This window comes from Solanum pennellii, chromosome 11, assembly GCF_001406875.1.
Source record: "Solanum pennellii chromosome 11, SPENNV200".
NCBI lineage: Eukaryota > Viridiplantae > Streptophyta > Magnoliopsida > Solanales > Solanaceae > Solanum > Solanum pennellii.
Window position 1 is genome coordinate 27,132,033 of NC_028647.1, and position 25,579 is coordinate 27,157,611.

Genomic DNA, 25,579 nt, shown 5'->3' on the forward strand with positions numbered 1-25,579 from the left:
AATTCAAAGAAATACATAGGATAATGTCACGTATCCCTCTTTTTGGCTAAAGGGTATACACATTCCCAAAATTTAATAGCAATGATATGTACATACATATAATATAACAAAAGAGTGTATGCATACTATTTATAACGAGTTATGCATAATATCAAATAAATCATTTCCGTCTTTGGTAAACATACCAATGACTAATGTCATTCTAATTCTCCTATTTAACTACTTCGACCATTTCTGACCACTTCATATCTTTCTCGTGGCGTCATAAGATCAATTCATTTTGGTCTGACTCTCAATTATTCTTTCAGCATGCTCAATAAGTTCTTTCCATAAGCTGGAGAAGGAGAGGATTCCCTTACCTCTCTCTCATATTAACCTGCCAAGGCATGACATAGATAGTAGACAATTCGCTCTCACCAACTAAATATTTTCTACTCTTTAGACAATGGGAAAAGATATTTTCTAAAAGAATATTTATTCACCAACCATGTTCTAGAAACATTTTTTTAAAAAAACATTTTACACACCAAACAAGCATGAGAAATTAAGTTAGAAACTAGCTTTGTTTTCAAATTAACATTTTCGAGGAAAACATTTTCATTCATACAAAACACACCAATATTGAAATTATTTACCATCCAACAACTAGAAAACAATTGAGATGCCCTTTCCTTCACGGTTTTGAAAAATATTTCAATAAATTTTTAATATGTGCATAAAATATTGTCATCACCCAGACCTTTGTGATAGGAAAACACACTAGCTACGGGGTGGGAGGACTAGTACTACTTTCTAACTAAAGCAATATTCTAAGACCAAGGCAATTAAGTTACGGAAGTAAGTTAAATAATTAAAAGCGGAGTTGTTCTACTTAAAAAAGATTTAATCAGTAACATTTGCGGAAGATAAACCTACAACCTGAAAGTTAATGAACCAAAACTATTGAAGAATAACCATGTCAAAACAAGGAATTACTAATGAACTATTCACCTAACTACATATAAAGTTCCAAGTACAAAAATGGTGGATACGGACAAAAGAGAAATCATGGCAGCAAAGAAGAAGTAGCTCACCCTAGAAGTCTATACGATAATCTCTAATCTCCTAAGCGAGGTCTGTCCATAGAGGCTTGAAGATGTCATTACTCAACATAAATAAGATCAAGTGCAGAATCAATACACAACTACCATGTGCTGGTAGGCACAAAACTATGTCACTAGTGCAATATATGACAAGTCTAACAACAATCTAATAAAATTCATATATATAAAGATCAGAACATTATCAACATGAAAACTAAACAACACATTTTACATGCTTAACACATCATTGGTCCTGTCACGCAATCTAAACATCAAATTGTTAGTGCACCAACGTGGTACCTGATCCGAGTAAGCTTTTTGGAACATGTCAATCCAATCCCTAAGTTGTGCCAGAATGTGGTAAACCGATCCATATTTATTCCGAAATGTTGAAATCAAATCCCCAATCACACATCATATCAAAATCACAAGTATATCATTAATATCATAGATTTACATCATAATTTCATAGCTACATCTTTCATCTATCTCGTTTACAACAACTGGATAAATATTGCTACATTCATATAAATACAAGTATCATAATGAAGTAAGAATATTATACATCATACAAATCAAGAAATCACAACCATCACCTACCTCTAAACAAACTTGAAACCATAAGAAACTTGGTCAATTCCTTACCTAATTAGTTCGGTTGTTCTTGATCTACGAATAATTACAATAACATCAGAATTAATGAACAATCACTGATTACCCAGAACAGTATGAATTCTATAAACCTTACATCAAACACATTTTCCCAACTAGTCAATTTAGGGTTAATTACACTATATCAAGAAACCCTTCCCGATCAATATTGACCCATTCCATTACATTCTATGGTTGAAAATGTAATTTTAGGAGGTGAAAATCTTACCCTTCGCTTAAAAAATTGTGGAAAATAAGTTGGAATAGCCCAGGTGTTGTTATTTCGTTCTAAAAGTCGAAAAGTGCCAAATAAGGTCCTTTAGAGGTTTTATATACAACTTATTATGCCTCTTTCTTGCTACAATAGCACACATTCCACTGTGCCTGCACCTTTGAACACGTGAGCTTTCTTGAAAAATCCCAAGAAATACTATAATGTAATTCCCACCTCGTCTGCTAAAGAGGTACTCATCCTGCTGTAGCGGCGTCACTGCACCGATAATAACCTTGCTTCAACAACACGAATCGATAAAATGAGCTTTTTAGAGAATTTGAATTCTCCCTTTTTAAAACACATCTTTAACCCACTATGGTCAGAAAATTCCCTTAAATCTAAGATCGATTCTAGGAGATGTATTTATCCAAATTAGTTTACGTATGGTGGTAGAGACTTCTTAACGAGTTATCTAACTAGTTATTTAATTAAAACCACATTTAGTCCACCCTATTATTACACGATTTACCTAAACCTTGATTACTCCAATTTCCTCAAAGTGTGGATAAGGTTTGAAAAATCTAACACAACGAAAAAGTTTTTCCGGCCACATTTTTTCTCTTGTTGGAATTTCTCTAAAGATGGAACCTGATTTTTAAAATAGATATAAATTTACCCATTACTCGTCCCTGAGTGACAAAACATAGGAAAGATGGCTAAGAGTGAAGTAGTGCCTGAATCAGTGACCATTGCACATACTTGTCTCGCAAGTCCTTTTTCAGTCTCCCATGTAGCTTCCTAGACTTGACAATACTTTCATTGAACATTTATGGACTTAATTTATTTTATCTTCAACTTACGATCACCTAGATCAAGAAAAGCAATTGGTTCCTCCTCATATTGGAGATCTTTGTTTAGAACTATAAAGTCCCACTTACTGATATAGTCATCGTTTCCATGATATTTATTCAACAGACACATGAAGTAGGGGATGTACATCGGATAAGTTAGTAGGTAGGACCAACCTATACTCCACCGGTCCTACACGATCAAGAGTCTCAAAGTTTCCAATCTAGCACATAATCAACTTACCCCTCTTACCAAATATCATCAACCCAATCATGGGTTATACCTTGGGAAGAAGATTCTCGATCCTCTGAAATTCCATCTCTTACCTTCTTATGTGCAATTCTGTTGTCTACTTTGTCCGTCTAGAAGTTTTGTTTGAAAGCTCCTCACCTTGTCTTGAGCATCTTTTACTAAGTCAACCCCTAAGGTTTCACATTGTAACACCCTAGGCAATTTTCGATCTAAGAATTGAAATATCCTTTGTTGTGAGAAAGATTTTACCGAGTAATTTAAATTTTCCTAACTACTAAAGTCAATAGATTTATAGTCTTAAGATCCAAGATGAATCAAAGAGAAAAGAATTCAAGTGATTCCTAAGTTCCATTATGTTTGGATCAAGTTAAAACGACCATAAATCCTACCAATTAAAGAGTTAGGTTTGCTTCAAAATACTTTAGGAAATATATTTCAATTATCCTTCAAACGCCATCGAGTTTGATAAGTTTCAAGTTCGGATGAGTGAGATATGATATGTTGAATTTAGGTTTTCCAGTTAAGGAAAGTTAGCCAAAAATATTGAGGGGTATTTTTTTATTTCCCTTACTAAATTAGATTTTGTTCATTTTTAATAATATTTTTTTGGGCCATATCCTTTTACGTTCGTTTTGTATTCCTAATATACAAAGAGGGTTTAGTTTATAGTTCAAGAAGTGAAAAGAATAGAAAAGAGGAGATGATTAAGCTTCGTCGATATTCTTGCGTCTTGTTGTAGTATTTCACCATAGGTTTAATCCCTATGAGGTATGTAATATTCCGTAGTATTGGGTTTCACCCACACGCCAAACATGTTATTTTAAGTGTGATGTCACTGTAAAAAGTTGAAGGATTGAAGTTCTTCAGAAGTGTTCTTGAAGTTTATTCTAAATTATATTTGTTGTGGTTTTATGATTTCTTAGCATGAAAGTGATTGTTTTGAGTGTTATTTTGAGTTTACTAGTGTTTAAGTAAGTTTGTTTATTGAATCTAAGAAAATAATGAGAAAATAAATCTATATGTTAGGGTCCCGCACTTGGAATGCGCCAGGGTCACCTGCCCCACTCCTTTTCCATCTGTTGTCCCACTTGAGCTCATTTAAAGTGTATCTTCACTTTTTTAATTTCTAAATACTTTAATGTACTTCTTAAACCTTATAAATCTTTCAGAACATGAATCATAACCTTGACTTAATAATTCAAATTCATGGTAAAGTTAAGACTTAAGTCTTGAGAGTTCTTCTAATCATTTTTTAGGAAGTATGTTTGAGTCCTTTTGAGGAGCCTTCTACAATTTCTAGTAAATTTTTTCAAGACTTGAGCATGTGAATATGAGAAGGAAGAGAATATATTACAAGAGCTTACCTTGTCTTCATGAGATCCTCTTTATCATGAATAATAACTCTTGAATTCATAGTTCACATTCAAGAGAGAGTTAAGAGTAGAGTTTGAGAATGTATTTGAGTTTAGTTGGGAATCATTTGAGACCAACTACCGATTCGAACTATGTTTTGCAAAGTAAGTCAGAGAAAAAGAAGACTTGCATACATGAGTTCCATGTAGTTATGTAGACCTTCAAGTGGAATTGTTTCGTGCTTCATAATTCAACATGAACATCGTAAATTGAGCATCTTTAGGCGAAGTTGAACCTAGAAGTTCTAAACCTTTAAGTGCCAAGTTCCTAATCCCTCTTTGATTCATTCCTAACCATGTGAGTTTTACATATGACCCATTAAGTCCTTGATTTCAGTAGTTCATTCCCATAATTTCTCATGAACCCTATGAGTCGAGCAGTCTTGAGATAAGAGTTATCATTGAGTCTTTGAGTTAAGCAGTTCATACCCATAACTTTGCATGAACCCTCCGAGTCGAGCACTCTTGATATAAGCAGTATCATTGTCTCCTTGAATTCAGAATTTGGTGAGTTTAAATTATTGAATTCTAGTGTGTGATTATTGAAAACCTTGAATTTATTCGTTCATGACTATAATTCAGCAAAAACCCTAATTTAAGAAGTCTTTTTAATAATTGTTTTAAAACATACTTCAAAGACTTGGAGAACTATGTTGAGAAAGAGTAAAGTTGCAGTTTTGTTCTCCAAAGATGTAAGGAACATAGTATTCCCAAATAGTTTTAAAATGTTTTCATATTTAAATAAGAACGGAAAATTGAAATTCCAAAGAGCCTTCGGGCTAGTTTATAGGATAGAGTAATCGCTTTCTAAATGAATAGAGAGAGGAAACTGAGATTTCACGTCACATCTGGGGAGTACCCCCTAGAGGTAACCGACGTCGTCCTCCTTATCAAGGATTAAGACTAGCATCTTATCTTACATCATTACATTCATAGGTTAGAATGCGGAAAAATTTAAAACTTTTCTTACACCTATCATGAGGTTTACATAGACCTCTCTCTCTCTCTCACAAACACTCTCTCTCTCTCTCTCTCTCTCTCTCTATATATATATATATATATATATATATCCATATCGAATATACGAGATCCTTCGTATAAGAAGATTATAGAGTCTTCTATTTTTATTGCACACATATATATAAAAGATATAACATAGTCTTAAAACCAGATGTGTCATCTCATAACCTTCTAAGGAAGAGTATAAAATTTTGGTATAAACCATACATCAATACCATAAAAGATACATATAAGGTATACAATCTTTAGTACTCAAATGAAAGGAAATGGACATATTGTCTTTAAGACTAATAATATATCCGAAGCTAGATAATGGCATTGTCCTCGAAGTAGTAAGGACCTACCCAACTTGGAGAATGAGAATCCATGTCTTCCTTCAAATGTCGTCACAAGCCTTCAACAACCGGAATCTAAAATGTTGGGGAAAAAGGTAGAAAATGGGGTTAGCACATAACTTGTACTAAGTATGAGACCATATGCACACACAACATAAAATCATTTTAAGAAGGGACATTTCATTAATGTATGCAATTTACTTTGAAAAGTCTTATGCACATTCAAGAATACCATACTGTCAATAAGACATATTCATCAAGAAAAGATCATGTACATCACAAGACCAACAACACTAAGCCTAGTAAAGCCAACATGAAAATAACCTAATTGAGCACATAACCAAGACAACTCTACCATCAAACTATAATATCAACAAGCATGGATAAGAGCTCATAACATCATAACCAAAAAAAGACCATTACCCATTTACCCTCATTAATGGAGACCCAAAACATATTCATAAGTGAAACCAATCATCATATAGTATCATCAATATGGAAGGTCGTCTTATACATATCATATACAATTATAAGGATATACATATAAAAGAACCTCCACCTAAGAGTTTCCCCAAGGCTAACTAGTGAAATGTTTAGGTAGAGTCCATACCCCTACATAGACTAAGCTAAACCCTCTTAGGTTATGCTTGAAATATTTCATTTTTAGTTCATTTTACGTTTTTGGGAACATCTTTCCCTAATCGACATATATAACATGAGCTAATGTAGAATCTGGTGTCATGAAACCCTACGCCGAACGAAGGTGGACTACTTTCCAAGGTAAAACAATAACATGAACATATCATCTAGGTGGATCCACTAGTGAATATTCCTATGGGGGAAACATAGTGAAAGAACTAGGAGATGTAGTTGGGACCCTCTTTATGATACATGCATTGTAGTCTCCAATCTCATGAGTATGTTAGTGATCCTACCTTCCCCATGTGGGAAGAGACACTCCTCACTCTAGTTCACTCGGTGTTATGCTAGACTCACTTTTTGAAATGTCTTTAATCCTTTATTAATCATCAAAGCTTAATGTAGGTCACAGGGTCTATCCTTCATATAATCATCATCAAAATAGCTCAATAAGAATTGCATGAGTATTTTCCTTTCATTACAATTCATACAATTGAGGTAAGCACATTTACATATTAACATCATAATAAGGCATATTTGTAAGTTATCACCATCCTTATAACTTTTACATCTTAGCCAACAACTCACAATCCATAGTTCAAGACATTTGAAGTCAACATCATACCAACCTTATCAATTTTAACATAAGGTAAAGTTCAATGCAACATAATCACTTAATCACAAGTAACCATAATTGAAGTAATGAATAAAGATCACAAGACTTAATCTCCTTCATAATTCCATCATCAAGGTCTTACCATCAACCATGTAATATAAAACAACAATGGATGAAGTACCATCACACAATACTAATTAACATAATAACAACGACAATTGAATTACTATACAAAAATTCATTACTAGTTCATAGCCTAGAATTGGGGACTTAGATAAAGTTCATAATGTACTTCATAACCTAGGTCAATTACTCAAGAACTAGAGTTATTGTATTACAATACATCACAATATATTCATAATTAGCATAATAAAAACATAGGATATCAATTCACACACTAACAAAACCATTGAGTCAACACTATAAATTTAAATTCACGACCACAACTTAGGGTTAAGGGGAAAATGTAATCTTCCTCAAAATAGGTCAAATAATCAAGAAGTAGTATAATATAATCATAAAAAATGTTAATCTACTCATAATAACCAAGGAAATCATTAATAAAGCAATTCACAAGACCAATTTTGTGTTGGAAGCAAAAGTTCATACTTTTTTAATCAATTTGAAGTATCCCTTTGGTGAAAGAGACCTTAAAGGTAAAAGGAATACCATAACTTATTATTTGATGAAGTTTGATGGATAAAACTTGATCTTTGACATACCTATAACCCTCCTTTGCTTCGTCTTCAATGGGGTTTCTTTGGTAGAGAGAAAGATGAGAGAAGGAGGAGCAATTTGGGTTTGGGAAATAATGAGGGTTAGGTTAGTTTAATTAGGATAGGGTCTTTATAGAGGTAACTAATTAATTAGACCTCCCTTAACCCCTAAATAATCAATTACCTAATGAATTGATTTGGCTTACCTTAAAACGTGCAACAAAATCAGTCTTGACAAACGAGACCAGGACCTACATCCCGTTTGTCAATCGACAACCAATGGACCAAACGTCTTGTTGGTCCGTCATTTTGGTCAGAGAGTTTTCAAGATTCATTCCCATAAAATTGGATAAGTTTCCATTGATAGTGGCCATCGACGCCCCATCGATTGGACCACACCTTCTCGATGGCCTTCGTTGGTGACATTGTCCCTTGATAGCTTTTAGCCACTTTTTCGAGGCTCCTCCTCAAGGTCCCTTGGGGAGTCATACCGGAACGTTTTGACTCTAAACTAACTCTAACATGTTTTAGACATTCATTCACCAAAATTCATAATTTTTCGACTCTTAAAACTTAGTCAAATAGGCTAAGGCACACTTGCACCTCATTAAACTAGTTTTTGAACGTTATGGACATTCCTTGATGTTTTGATTCTAAAAATTCCTAAATGACTCAAAATACTTTAAAATTGACCTTAAAACAGTGTTTTAACTCTTTGACTCTCATGTTAGGCTCTAGATTAGGCTTTAGACTTCCTAAAAATTAAAATTATCCCGCCCTTAGGATTATTCGTCCCTGAATGACACTAAAATTCTTAAAAACGAAGGAATAGACTCAAGACTAGAAGCCCAATAATCAAAAACCTGTCAAAACATAAGTCACAATAAAAATCAACATAACCACATGACATTTTTCACAATGCAACTAAAAACATCACTTTTTTTAAACTCAAGAGTTCAACATTCATTTCATGGTTATTCATTATACCAAGGATTTCTTCAACACATATCAACATGCTCAAAACAATTCATGAAGACACAATATACAAAAATGTACAAATAACTCAAAACAAGTAGAAAGTAAATTTTTCATTTTTTTTTCATAATTTTTACTGTAGCATGGACTTTTTTGCGCACTTCATCAAAAATCAAGGCAATTGCAAATAAACTAATTAGTTTAACTACAAGTAAGAATAACAAACCTTATTTATCAAATAGATGAGGGTAGTTGGACTTCATGTTGTCCTTGGCCTCCCGTGTGGCACCCACAACTATGTGATTCCTCCATAACACCTTTACGGAAGCAACCTCTTTATTCCTTAACCTCATTTCTTGTCTATCAAGGATTTAAATCGGAACCTCCTCATAATAGAGGTTCTCTTGTACACCAAGAACTCCAATAGGATGAATGGACTCGGGATCACCGATACACTTCTTAAGAATAGAAACATGGAACACCGCATGAACCAACGCCAGTTCGCTAGACAACTTAACTCATATACAACCTTACCAATCTTTTGCAAAATTTCGTAGGACCCACATAGCGATGACTCAACTTTCCTTTATTGGTAAATATCACCACCCCTTTAATAGGAGAAATCTTTAGGTACACTTTATCACATTTTTCAATCTCTGATTCCCTTCTCCTGTGGTCGACATAAGGCTTTGGTCGGCTATAGGTTGTTTTCAAGCGACTCCTTATGATATGAACACTCTCCAAAGTCTTGTAAATCAAATCGGGAACCAAAATTGAAGACTCACCCACTTTAAACTATCCAATTGGAGATCTACATCTCCTATCATACAAGGCTTCATAAGGAGCCATAGATATAGATGAATGTTAACTATTGTTGTATGCAAACTCCACCAAAGGCAAGTGCTTATCCCAAATTCGCTTGAAATCAAATATATAAGCTCTAAGTATATCCTCAAGGGTTTGAATAGTATGCTGCGCTTGACCATCCGTTTGGGGATGAAAAGAGGTGTTTAGCTTCACCTTGGTAGCCAACCCTTTTTGAAATTCCCTCCAAAACCTAGATGTGAATTGTGCACCCCTATCCAATATGATGGATACAAAAATACCATGTTAACACATATTCTCATCAATGAAGATGCTTGTATAATATTACGCCTAGTTAGTAGACTTGACGAGAATAAAATGAGTGGATTTGGTCAACAACTCCACAACCACCCGTATGAAGTCATATTTATTTTGTGTCCGAGCCAACCCTACCAAAAAATCCAGATTAATGTCTTCCTACTTCAAAGTAGTAACTTGGATTTCATGGAGTAAACCACCTGTTTTTTGGTGCTCGGCTTTCATTTGTTGCGAATTTGGATACTTTCCAACAAATTCCTATATGTCGTTCTTCATGCCTTACCACCAAAACACATGTCTATGGTTATGGTTCATCTTTGTATAACCCGGATATATGGAGTACCAGAATCCATGAGCTTCCTCAAGAATCCGGCTCCTCAAGTCATCTACATTGGGAACACACAACCTTCCTTGATATCTCAAGACACCATCCCCCCTAAGGATAATGACTCATTAAGATTACCCATAATTGATTCCTTTAATTCCATCGATGGTTGATGAATTTGTTTCTTAGACTTCACCTCAACCACAAAAAATGACTCAAAGTTAGGTGGACCATAGACCCACCATTCGGAGAATGTTCCAATCTAACACCCAATCTAGACAACCCTACAAACATCTTTAAATAGGACTTTACTGTCTTCTTCTACATGAGATACACTACCCATGGTCATACGGATTAGAGTATCTACAACCACATCGGCCTTGCCGGGGTGATAGAGGACACTCATATCGTAATCCTTCAATAATTCCAACAACCTTATTTGTAAGAGATTCAACTCCTTTAGAGCATACACATATTGTAGACTCTTGTGGTCGGTACACACATTAACATGAAAACCATAGAAGTTAAAAAATGAATAAGATAAGAAATGCTTAATGTATCAATAATTCCTATGATTATACCAGGGTTCACACGGATTGATGCGCGTAGAACCAGACCTCAAAACCCTTATTTAATCCAAGCCAACTAACTTGGGGAGTTAGTTGAGATTGGAAAGGTTGGGTCCAACCATATAGGGCTCTCGAATACGAAGATTTACTCGAAGGAGTCTTTACGGGACTTAAAAAGAACAAATCTTAGGTTTGAAGGATTTAGGGGTAAAATGGTCTTTTCCTGGATAAGGGTAGTATATTAATTAACCTAAATATGTAATTAATTAATTAATTAATAAAGTGGAGGGACAGATTGGGGAGGGAGAATCAAAATTGAGCACTTGAAGTAAAGTATTATTCCACCCAGGTTCGAACTTAGGTGGGAGCAATATTTAATGTGATTTTTTGATTGGTGAATTATTTTAACAAATAATTAAATTAATGGCTGATTTACAAAGGAAAAATCAGATTTTATTATTAATTATTATTTATTTTTTAATTAATGTTGTTTTATGTCTAAGTCTCCTAGTTGACTAAGTCTAAACTACTTCACCTCCTTTAACTCTCTCTCATTCTCATCTCTCTCACGTTTTCTCCACTCTTTTCACGATTTCTCTCTGCCTATACGACTACTAAAACAGAAAAATTACTATAGTTCTTCACTTGAAGAACTAACATGAAAATATATGAAAACAAGCTAAGTGAACACGTTAGGTAAAGGGAGGGTTTTTCAATCTAAAGTTTTGTGTTGAAAAGTTTGATTGGACATGAGTTTTGGAGAGGGTTTGGGGCAGATACTTCAAGGTTTGAACGTCAAAATATGATATGGTTTTCTTCTCTCTTGGTCCCTTTCCCAAGAGACCCCTTAAGGTTCATATTATTCATTCAAAAACTAGGATTGTTTCCCCTTTTGCATGCCCCTGTCACTATCAACCAAATAATCATAGGTTGGGTATGATTGTTGGTAGATATAGGTGTATGTTATGTCTTCGTGATGAATATGATTACGTTGTGTACTTGAAATCTATGATAGAAAACCTCGTATTCGAAAGTTTGTGCAAGTGCGAAAATGTTAATGTGAATGTACTATGAATTAAGACGAGTTAAGGCTTCAAGTTTACATTGTTTCGGTTGTCATTTTATATACAAAAATCTATGTAAATAGTGATGTTCATTAAAATGGAAATGGGACTGATTTGACTGTCAACATTTTGGGTAAGCGAATCCATGTAATACCCCCAAAAAGTGTTAAACAATCCATGAATTTTCCAAGGTTTTCAAGATGATATATTTATAAAAATCAGTTAAGAAAATGATTATGTTTCCAGCCAAAAGTATAGGTTTAGTTTAGGCTAAAATATAGAGAATAAATCTGGAAAATTTAATTGATTTTATAGGGATGAGGCCACAAGGATACGAACCTGTGACCTCACCCGTTTGGTACCTTAAATTCTCAATAAAAGAAAATGGGTAAGGGGGATTCGAAATGGGGTGTACTGGGTGAGAAAGGAGAGAGCAAAAATTTAAATAAATAAAATGGGAGGCGTTGGAATCGAACTCACGCCCTCAAAGCAGTGAATGAAGGGCAAGAAAAATAAAAGAAAGGATGTGTGAGGCGTGGGAATCCAACTCACGACTTCAAGGCTGGAAAGGAGAAAGGGCGAAATAAATAAGAAAATAAAGGGAGGCTGTGGGGGCTCGATCGCACAACCTCACTGCCAATTCATAGCAAAGTAAACTTTTAACTAAAAATAAAATAAGGAGGTTGTGGGGGGTTCGAACCCACAACCTCACAGCCCCTAGCGAATTAAAGCATAAACAAAGAGAGTTTGTGGGGGTTCGATCCCACAACCTCATGGTCCATGTGAGTTGGACAAGAAGAATTAAATAAAAAAAAAAGGGGGTTGTGGGGGTTCGATCCCCCAACCCTTCGGCCAAACAAGAGGAGAATCCAAGGAAAAAAATATAAATAGAATGTTGATGTTGGGGCTCGATCTAGGATCCCAATGTCATGAAGACTAAAATAAAGACCAGAAAAAATGCAAGTATTGTCCAAGGGGTTCGAACTTTTGTTCCCTTGCCCAAATTTCCGTATTGATACATGAGTAATACGTGAATTAAATATTCAAGAATAATGCCACTTACTTAGATCAAAATTGAAATCTAGGAATACATAAAAATCTTGTACTACATAATCTTAGGAAGATATGAGTCACTTAACGAATTATGAATGAAGCCTCATGGCTTGTAGTATAGACCCATAATTCTAGCATACGTTTAAAAATAAGTGAACCTAAGTTGTATGTAATGAAATGAAGTAACCCTAGAAGGGTTAAGTACGAGGGTAAAACACACTGAATAGCCAAGTGCATTGGTATACGATGAAATGATTATTATGTAATGAAATGATAAAACCCTAGAAGGGTTAAGTAAGAGTGTGAAACACACAAATGGCCAAGTGCATTGGCATATAATGAAATGAACATTCATGTAAAATGGGATGAGTAATTATGAAGAGCTATCGTACTAATGTTAATGAATGTGGTGACAACATGATATGAGGCTAATGTGAAAATGAGAACAATCTCAAATGAGCCTAGTTAAATGTTACCAAAACGTACTCACCTATAACAATGGGAGTTAATGAAAAGACCAATTTCTATGAACATTGTAATGAAAGTATTGAGATTAACATACTCAATACTAATGATGAGATGAGAAATCATCTATTCAGCTATGACGTCCTCATACTAGAAGCCAGCTTCAATGACATATGAGTTGAATGTAATGGAACTTTATAATGAGCACCGATAGACTAGCTATGAGCGGTGATGACTTCTTTCGGGAAGGGCGGAGGTTCACGTAACTCTCATGCGATGAGAATGTCCGGCATGCCGGGTATCGGTCTCCTTATATCTACAAGTATTCGAACCTATACTACCAATATAGGGATCTGGCGGGATTAAATTCCCATATACGCTAGCATGTTTTGGGTCACCTTGGCCGGTGATTCCACCTCTTTTAGGTGTGTGGAAGACACTGAATTTTATGATGCTTACATGATCTATGTCGGTTTAAGTTAAAGTTCCCAATGAATGAATGAGGCCAGCCTCAAATGATGTACACATTGAAATGAATGATACCAAAGTTTTTAGGATATGATAATAAAGAGGTGAGTTAGAATCAAGTAATGGTACTAGGTTATTCTTGGCCATTGCACAAAAAATCCGATGAGAGTCTTAAACTACACCCTAGGTGTACCTGGTGTTTACAATAGCTTATGAATAAATGAAATGAAGTACGTATGACTGAATGAAGCAGACTCTTTGTTTGATAATGAAGACTCCCTAGTTGAGGTCCCATATTTTGAGCCCTCATGTTGGGAAGTCTTAATGTCAAGTCCATGTTTCCAACGTCTTATGGCATATGAATAAATGTTATAAAATTTGTTATGTGCTATATGCTACCTGATATGTGTTAGGTGTAAAATATTATGTGTTGTGTGCAATATGATAAGTATGATGATGCATGTTACCCTTATGGCATGACCTTCCTAATCCAAATTTTGGAAAGTTCACTAACTTTCCTAATCCAAAATTTTCAAGTCCACGGATTTGAATTCCCATAATCATGTTGTTAGAAAAGAGTTATTCTTGTTCATGCATGTCTGTGGTGTGTGCTTGCATGTACTCATACTTAGTACAAGTGTGTGCTAACGCTATACAACTCTACAATTTTAGGTGCAGGCACAGGTGGACGCTAGAGCTATAGATTGACGGTGAAGCTATCCGCACGTCGAGCATTTATCCGGACTTGGTAGGCCCTCATGCTTTCGAGGATGCTTGCCCATTTATATTCTAGCTTAGTCATAGGATTGAGTTAGTGGAATGTTCCACTAGTGTTTTTTTCCACATTATTTCAGACTTTGTATTGGAGACATTTTGGCAAGTATTTAGTTATTGCTTTATTAAACTATTTTTTTCATTTGATGATCTTAATGTTAGATGGTTGATGGTAACCAAATTATGATTATATTAGAAATGATTAGTAAGAATGTAAAGTAACAAAAAGTTCAAATTTTCCCCTAAAACTAACCTAGATGAAGTAACGATGACATATGTAGGCTTGTCTGCGACCTCTGAGAGGTCAATGATGCCAGTTTCGTCTAGGGTCTAGATTCCGGTCGTGACAACATCTCACGGCTGCTAACTCAAGATCATGAATTGGATGATTTTTCTCATGAAACTTATGTTTTCTAGATGCATAGGCTATTACTTTTCCATGTTTCATAAGCACACACCCTAAACCCACTAGGGATGCATCACAATATACCACGAAACCCTTAGTACCCTCCGGTAAAGTTAATGTCAGGGCAGAAGTAAGCATATCTTTCATGATTTGGAAGATGTTCTCACATGCCTCTGACCACTGAAGTTTCATACTCTTTTGGGTCAAAGTAGTCAAGGGAGATGCAATGAACGCAAAACAATCCACAAACCTTCTATAATAACCTGTTAGACCCAAGAATTTGCTAATGTCGGTCGGACTTAAAGGTCTCGGCTAATTTTCAATGCCTCAGTTTTCCTTGTATGAAACTCAACTCCCCTACTAGAGATTATATGACCAAAAAAAACCACCGACCTAAACCAAAACTAACATTTGCATTCTTCGCAAATAATTGGTTCTCCTTAAGCACTCGTAACACCACCTTCAAACGGTCTATGTGTTCACTCTAGTTTTTCGAAGACAATGAAAAATGAATCTAGGTAACTTCAAAACACCCTATTCATGAGACCCATAAATTCCGCTGGGACATTAGTGAGACCAAAATACAAAACAAAGAACTCATAGTGACCATATCTAGTCTGAAATGTCGTATTTGGTATATCCTCACCTCTCACCTAAGTTGGTGATACCAGATCTCAAGTCAATCTTAGAAATAAATCTTGCCCCTTGAAGTTGATCATAAAGGTCGTCAATCCGAGGGAGAGGATACTTGTTCGTAATGTAACTTTATTGAATTGGATATAATCGATGGACATTCTAAAGGACCCATCCTTATTCTTCACAAACTAAATCGGGGCACCCCATGGAGAAATACTATGTCTAATGAAGCCTTTGTCTAGTAAATCTTTCTGTTGAGCCTTCAAATCTTCACACCTAGCAGGTTCCATCCGACAAGGAGGAATTGAAATGCGGTTGGTATCCGATAGCAAGTCAATACAATAAATTTCCCGTTAAGAGGAATTCAGGGAAGATCATTAGGAAAGACCACCGGAAATTCTCTTACTACAGGGTCGAACTCAATGGGACGACTTTAGGAGTCTAACTCTTTGACTCTTACAATTTTATATACACAACCTTTTGAGATCATTTTATAAGCCTTAATAAAGCGATAATACGACCTGTAGGAGTAGAATTCCCCCCCCCCCCTTCCACTCTAAAACGGGTTTATTTGGAAAATTAAACTAGACAATCCTAGTTCTACAATCAATGGAAGCAAAACATCATGCAACCAATCAATCCCTAAAATGACATCAGAATCGACCATATCAAGTTCTACTAATTCAACATGAGTAACTCTATTGGGCAATATTGTAGGAAAAATTCTATATCCCCTCCTTGCAACTACCGACTCACCTACCGGGGTACTTACCATGAAAGGTTCATTTTAAATTATCGGGAAAAATATCAAAATTTCTACATATCAAGGGAGTAACAAAACATAATGTAGCACCCATATCAAGTAAATAATATACATCAATAGAGAAGACTTGTAACATACCGGTCACCACATCGGGAGATTTCTCTTGTTTACCCCTAGAGGGAACTGCATAAAAGTGATTTGTATTTAGAGGATCAACATTAGAACACTATCTTGAGCATGATTTATACCTTTGTATTTCCCCTTCACATATGTACATTCCCTAGCCTTGTGTTCACTCTTGCAACGCCCAAAGTAATTGTCTGTTCCAACAAGGCAATTACCATAGTGCTTATTGCCACACTTTCCACAATTTGGATTCTTATATGGTGATCTAGTACCTCTTCCCTTTTGAACTTAGGGTTATACACCCTATCATCACAAGCCTTAGGAAATTTGATAACAACCTTATTTGAAGACCTCTTCTTAAACCTAGACTTGTCTTTGATGTCAAGCCTACCTTATGAAGAACCACCAACAAAAGACTTTACCTCTTGGCATCCCTACTTCTCCTCTTAACCCTTGTCTCTTACACTTGTTAAGCATGAACCATGCGATCAGAATTGTTTATATTATCATATAGCATAGCCGAATGACATTCCTCTTTCAAGTCATCAGACACGCTTGTCATAAAGAGGCTAATTTCATCTCTAAGATCGGAAACCAAAGAAGGAGCATATTTTGACAATTTAGAAAATTTGAAAGAGTAGTTAAGTACACTTATACATCCTTGAAGAAGGTTTATGAATTCATCCACTTTGGTTTCCCTTTTCTCCCTAGGAAAGAGCATATCAAAAAAAGCCTTATTGAAAATGTCTCATGTCAACGGTTTACCTCTTAAAGGCCTATTGTGTCTCCATTGGACGTACCAAGTTTGGGACACATCTTTAAGTTGCTAAGTGGTTAACTCGACCTTATCACTAGTACTCAACCCCATAGCGTAAAGGATATTGTAGGTTTCATCAATGAACTCTTGGAGGTCTACCTAAAATTCAAAACCATAGAAAGTAAGGGGGTTCATCCTTGTAAAATCCCTCAAATGGGAGGTAATGGTACCAACATATTGGTTTTCATGGTGTACAACCTCCATATTAGATTGGGCCTTCAAGGATTGACCTTTAGTAGTGACGGCTTGTGCTTGAGTATTAATGGCTTGGGCCATTTGGAGAAAGGCAACCCTTATGTCATTATCCGCTAGAGGAGGAGGATTGACATGAGCTTGGTCATCATTTGCAACTTTTTTATGAGGAGGGACTTGATTGCCTCGGGAAGGAGCTCCCGTATTGGCGATATCTTCATCAAGTCTTTGAGTGGATATTCTACGAGTATTCATTGCCTATAATCACAATAAAAGGATTAGATGCTAAGGCACATAGACTCAAGACTCTAGAGGCACGATACTGGTTTTGCAAGAAAGGAGATTTTCCTAAGCATCATATAGTTTCCTATTCATAAGTGTGGCACACTTCACAATTATGAATAAGAACCTAAATAGACGTGGTTAAGTGACACATTGACTCTATATATATTCAACCTCATGCTCTAATGCAAATTTTGTCACATCCGCAGAGTACCTCTTAGACGTAACTGGGGTCATCGTCATAATCGAGGATTAAGACTAGTCTCTTAGCTTACATTTTAAAATTTATCGGTTAAAATGCGGAAAAATTTAACACTTTTCTTCACTGTATCATGAGCTTTACAAAGAACTCTCACATACACATAATATATATATATATATAATATCTATATATATATATATATACCCTTCATATAAGAAGATTACATAGACTTCTACTTTTATGGCACATACATATATAAACGATATAAGATAGTCTTAAAACCGGATGTATCATCCCATAACAATCTAAACAAAGAGTATAACAATTGTGCATAAACCATACATCAATACCATCAAATCCACATATAGTCTATACAATTTTAGTACTCAAACGAAAGAAAATGAACATATTGTCTTTAAGACTAATCAATATTTGAAGCTAGATAATGACACTGTCCTCAAAGTAGTGAGGACCTACCAAACTTGGAGAATGAGAGTCCATGTCTTCCTTCAAATTTTGTCACAAGCCTTCGATGACCAGAACCTAAAATGTTGGGGAAAAAGAGAGAAAATAGGGTTAGCAAATCACTTGAACTAAGTATGACACCATATGCACACACAACAAAAAATCATGTTAAAGAGGGCATTTCATTAAAGTATGCAATTTACTTTGAAAAGCTTTATGCATATTAAAGAATGCAATACCAATCAATAAGACATATTCATTAAGTGAAGATCATGTACAACACAAGACCAACAATACTAAGCCTAGTTAAGCCAACATGCATATCACCTAATTGAGCACATAATCAGGACAACTCTACCATCAATCTATAATGTCAACAAGAACGGATAAGAGTTCATAACGTCCTAACCAAAGGATAGCATTACCCATGAACCCTCATTATGTAAACTAGTGCAATGACTAAGCAAAGCCCCATAACATTTCTCAATCAAGTAAACCCAACAATAACCATAACCAATGTCCAACTTCACATCGCATATCACTCAGAGTACATATCATCATACTTTAGCAATGGACACCAAACACATAAACATAAGTGAAACAAATCATCATATATATATAAGGTTTAGGTAGAGTCCCATACCCCTACCAAGACTAAGATAAAAACCCTTAGGTCATCCTAGTTAGAATTCATTTATGTAGTACATGTTATCTTTTTGGGAACATCTGGCCCTAACCGACATAGACCACATGAACTAATGAGGAATACGGTGTCATGGAACCATACACCGAAGGAAGGATGACTACTTGCAAAGGTAGTACAAAAACGTGAACATATCATCTAGGTGGATCCACTAGCTTGTTTTCGTATGGGGTAAACACATTTCAAGAACTAGGAGATATTATTGGGACCCTCTTTATGCTACATCCACTGTAGTCTCCAATCTCATGAGTACATTAGTGATCCTACCTTCCCTGTGTGGGAAGACACAATCCTCACTCTAGTTCACACGGTGCTAAGCTATAGTCCCTTTTGAAATGTCTTTAATCCCTTATTAGTCATCATAGCTTAATGTTGGTCATAGGTTCTATTCCTTATATAATCATCATCATGATATCTTAATAATAATTTCATGAGAATTATTCTTTAATTACAATTTATACAACTGAGGTTAACACATTTACATAGTCACATCATAACAAGGCACATTGGTAAGTTGTCACCATTCTTATAACATTGACATCTTAGCGAAAAACTCACAATACATAGTTCAAGAAATTTCAAGTCAACATCATAGCAACCCTATAAATTTTAACATAAGGTTTACTTTAATACAACATCATCACTTAATCACAAGTAATCGTAATTGAAATAAGGAATAAAGATCATAAGACTTACTCAATCTCTTCCACAATGCCATCATCAAGGTCTTAACATAAACCATCCAATTTAACCCATCAATTGACGTAATACCATCACACAGTAGTAATCAACATAATAACAAGGCCAATTGAATAATTGTAGAACACTTCATCACTAGTTCATAGCCTAGAAATAGGGACTTAGATCAAGTTCATAATCTACTTCACAACCTATGCCAATTACTCAAGAACTAGCATAATTGGATTACAATATATAATAATATACTCATAATTATCATAAAAACAACATATTATAGCAATTCAAACACCAACAAAACCAATTGAGTCAATACCATATAATTAAATTCAAGATCACAACCTAGGGTTAAGGGGAAAAGATTTTCTTCCACAAACTAGGTCAAATCATCAAGAAGTTATACAATATAATCATAATACATGTTAATACACTTATTTATAACCAAAATAAATCATAAAAAAACAATTCACAAGACTAATTTCATATTGGAAGTAAATCCGCTTGAAGTTCATACTTTTGAAATCAATTTAAAGTAGCCCTTTGAGCAAAGAGATCCCAAAGGTGAAAGGAATCCCATTCATTAAAAATTATTTATGTTTGATGGATAAAAATTGATCTTTGACAGCCTTAGAACCCTCCTTCTATTGGTCTTCAATGGGGTTTCTTTGGGAGAGAGAGAGAAGAGAGAGGCAGGAGCAATTTGGGTTTTTTAAATTAAGAGGGTTAGGTTGCTTTAATTAGGTAATGGTTTTTATACATGTCATTAAATAACATAATTGTATCTACCTTAAACCTTAAATAATTAACCTACCACCTAATTAATTAAATTGACTTACCTTAAAACGTGCAAGAAAAACAATATTAACAGACACGACGATGACCCACACCCCGTTTGATTATTGATGGCCAAGGCACCAACTGTCCTTTTGGCCCATCATTTTGGTCATAGATTTGTCAATATCGCTCCCTACAAATTTTTCTAAGTGTCCATCGATTCCCCATCGATTGGACCACGCCTCATCGATGGCCTTTGTTGGAGATATTGTTCCTTGATATCTTTTAGCCACTTTTGCAAGTGTCCTCCTCAAGGGCCCTTGGGGAGTCATACCAATACTTTTCGACTATAAAATAACTCTAATACGTGTTAGAAACCTTTCCACAAATATTCATAACTTTCCGACGCCTAAAACATAGTAAAATAGGCTAAGACACACAAGTACCTCATTGAACTAGTTTCCTGACGTCATGGACGATCCTTGACGTTTTGATTCTAAATCTTTATAAATGAATCAAATACTTTAAAGTTGACCTTACACTGTCATGTTAGTCTTTATATTAGGCTTTAGACTTCCATAGTATCACATTTCTAAGATAACCTTTTTGCTAAATTTTTGAGCACTAATCTCAAATTACAGAAGAAGTATGTTTTTAAAATATAACATGTAGTATATATTGGGAGTAGTATTGAGAAATGAATAGGTATGAGCATGACTTCAAATAACTAAGGTTTTCATAAAACCACGAAGCCACCATGGGCAGAAAAATAGTTATACTCTTTTGATGAATCCTTTTCACAATAGTCTAGTGGATTAACTTAGTAGTTCTGTTCCTTTACCTTTTGCCGAGTATAGGATGCGTTGGCAGCATGACATAGATCGCTGTATCATCACTATAGGTCTTATGTCATTGTTGTAGGTTAGAAAAACATCCATATATTTTATTGTATTTTCATATACATTTCAAAGTTATATTTTATCCTCTTTATATAGACAAAGTTGGAATCATGTTTTTAAACAACTATTCATTGTATTGCACTTGTTTTAAACTGCTTTATTTTGAAGTCTATTCAGTTAAGTATCATGATTTGAGTATTTCGAGTTGAGTACCTTAAGGTGAGTATATTGATACCTTAAGTTGAGTATCTTGAGTTGATATGTGCTTCATTGAGTCGAGTATTATATGTTTGAAGTTGTGTATCTAACATCTGAGTTGACTATATTATCCTTAAGTACTCTTGATTTGAGTAAGGTTGAGTATTTTTGAGTATCCTTGAGTACTACTTGTGTATTCCTTATGTTGAGTAAGTTTGAAAAGTTATAAGTATGTTTCCATTTTATCATGTTCAAGGTTATGTTATACTTTAGAATTCCCCTTTATTGCTCATAGATTCCACGTACTAAGCCATTGTTCTCTCTCTTCTCATGATGTAGATACAGTTATTCAGGATCTTCCAAAAGAGCTTCATTGATACATTTGAGAGTTCAAGTTAGCTATGGTGATCCCCATTTCTTCCAGAATATTTCATGTACCTTTCATTTATGTCAATTCTTAGGATGTCGTGTGTCTTTCCTTGACTTTCATTTTTATCAATTATAGGCTTCATAGATAGTCATTGTTGTTGAAAAGTCTATATCATTTATTTTATTTAATTTGGAACAACTGAAGTTGCCTAATTTATGGTGAATTGAATATGTTATATTATTAAGAGTTTTCTTTTGTGTTAATATTTTGTATTTCAGTTAATGAATTTCTTATATTTTAAGATTTGGCATGCTTAAGTTACTCTTTCGGTTATAGTCAGCCAGGTTGAGGTTTCACTTGTGGACCATCAACGGTTCTCGAATGTCGCCACGTCTAGGGTGTAGACTTGAATCCTGACAAAATTTGTATCAGAGCCCAGAGTTCAAGAGGTCTATGTTTTTTATACACTTGTGTTGTGTAAGATCTTATTTATGATTGGGAGGGCCCCACTTCTATAAATGAAGGACTACAAATATTTAACAAAAGTTTCCCTTTTTCCATACTCTTAATCATTCAATAGAGTTATGCCATAGCCAATTATTTGTACTCGTGCTTTTCTCAGAATCATTCAACTACCCATCAAACTAGAGGTGGTTGAAAAGTAGATTCACTTCCTTCTCAATAAGTAGGTCTAAGCAAGATTTTTGAGGAAGTCATGAGACTCCAACGGAGCTTCAGAGAAGCCCAAGAGTAAGTTAAGGTTCAGTTTAAGAGAGTGGAATTAGCAGGGGAACTACTTCCAAATAAATCTGCTAATTCCGAAGCCCAGCGGAAGCGACTTCCTCCAGCGCCCTCACCTGATCCTGAGCCAGAGTCTCCCGAAGGAGCCATCATGTTTGAGGATTCAGAAATGCAGAATTGGGCCCTCATGTTCATATGAATTGTACATTTGAGATAAAAGCGATTTGTACACTTTCCATTAAAGATTTGTTCCAGTTGAGGTTCTTATTAGGAGGAATATTTAGAGTTTGGGTAGATAGAGTAAGTTATGGGTTCACTTTAAGAGAATGACCTCGTATTGATTTGAATTTTGCATTAGACATAAAAGCGCGTTGTACACTTTTTCTTAAAGCCTTGTCCTAGTTGAGGTCCTTATTAGGAGGAATATTTAGAGCCTGGGTAGATTTTTCACCAAAAGAGATAGCATTGCATCTGAGACAATGAGAAGTAGTAGAGAAAGAGCTCACACTTAGAGGAATGTATGCATAGGTTTAGTAATCCTATAAAGGGAGATATTGTTTTGAATATCTATATTATTATAGTTATGCACCCAATAAGTTAGTAATGACGATTTCCCCCTTATGGATAGTCTAAGAAGTAAATAGTTGTGAAGATCTCAGAATAAGAGGTAGAGTAAGTGTTGCTAGTCAATATGAGTTACACTATACCTTAACTGGAAAGGGGTTATGATGATGTATTATTGTGTTAGTATTGACCAAGTGTCAATGGTGATTAAATGGAAGAGCAAGAGTAATCATGAAGTGATAGATCTAATCTAGGCTTATGGATTTTGAAAGGAGAACCCCACGGTATTTTGAGGATGATTGATTTATTTGAGTGATAATGCGCAATAATTGATTAATTAGTACTTAAGTTGTGAAGTAGAATGTGAGGGTATTTAGAGTATAATTGTTATAGTGAACAAGTGTTTCTAAATTGTCATAGTAGCATTGAGGTATATTATAGTAAGTTAGCAATCATATTGATATTCGAGTGTAGTAATAAACATTAAGCTTGAATTTTAGATGAGTGTCATGATAAAAAAAGATGGCAATAGAAGTATAATGATGTTAGTCCTCAAATTTCATCTAACAAACTTAACATAGAGTGGGTGAGGAATTGAGGTGATTAGTTGCAATACATATAAGTGGTAAAAGTGAGAGACCCTGATATTTAGGTAAGAGAAGAGAAGTGTGGCTATGTCCAAGAGTAGAAAGAGCATAAAAGAGGTATGCGGAGATGATATGCTACCAGATGAAGTTCCAATTAACTTAAAATATTCCATGTGTGCCTACATAGGATAATGAGTTGTCAATATGGAATAGGTCCACAACCTTCAAGTTTTATATTTATACTGAAGGGGCAGATGTTAAGATGAGAAATGAAATCAAGTGTTGAAAATTTCATACGGAACTTGTTAGTAGGAGTCCATAGAGATGTTAGAATACTAAGCTTGAATGCAGTGTTAAAGAGTAACAGTTTGAGATGAGATTCCCTATAGAGAGGCATATAACCAGAACTTGTGGATTTGAGTTATGATTTATTATAGTAAGATCATACCATTAGACTCGGACCTTAGCAACAGTAACCTCATTTTATACCCACTCTAGTCGTTATTCGAGGACAAATTATCCCAATGGGGAGATATTGTAGAACCTCAGGAAATCTTTAACCGTGCTTCGTTGTGAGTATAATTTTACCAAGGAATTGAATTTTTTTAAGTTCTATATGTATCACCTTAAGTTCAAAGAAGAACCGAAGAGAAAAGCATTCAAGTAATTCCTAACTTGTATTAAGTTTTAGCCAAGTTCAAACGACAATATTCTTAGCAAATGGAGAGTTAGGTTTGCAATAAGATACTTTTGAAAATTTGTTTGATTTATCTTTACAAAACCATCGAGTTTGCTAAGTTTTGAGTTCGGATGAGTGAGATATGACCTTTTGAAGTTAGGCTATCCAATTAAGGAAAGTTAGTCGAATGTAGGAAGGGGAATTTTTGTCTTTTCATTAAACAATCAGATTATATTTATTTTTAGTAATATTTTTAGGGGCTAATACTTTTAGGTTCATTTTTATAATACTAATATACGCCTTGGGTTTTTGTGGAGAGTTCTAGAAGAGAAAAGAAGAGAAAAGAGGAGAGGAATAAGCATTCATCAAGATTCTTGCGTCTTGTTGCGGAATTTCAGAATGAGATAAATCCCTAAGAAGTTTATAAGATTCCATTGTGTTGGGTTTGTTAATCCACATGACAAACATTTTATTTTCAATATGATTTCACTCTAACAAGTTGTAGGATTTAAGTTCATTCTAAATAGTTTTTAGTTGGGGTTTTCATAATTTCTTGAGATGAAAGTGATTGTTTTGAGTGTTGTTTTGAGTGGATTAGTGTGTACTTAGGTCGGGTAATTTAAGCTAGGGACAACTATAGAAAAAAATCGATTAAAACCTATTTAGTATTAGAAAACGGTAGTCAATATTTGTCGAACTTTTCTTGGGGAAGGTCAGGTGCTGTGCACCCCAGATACATAAAAGGGTCTGACGTGACACCCACGTAGTGCGCCTATATAGTGTCTCTTAAGTTAGGGGATAGTGCCCCGGGCCCAGAATGCGTCATGAATGACTATCCCAATTTTTTCCCGTGAATTGTCTTGTTTGAGTTCATTTAA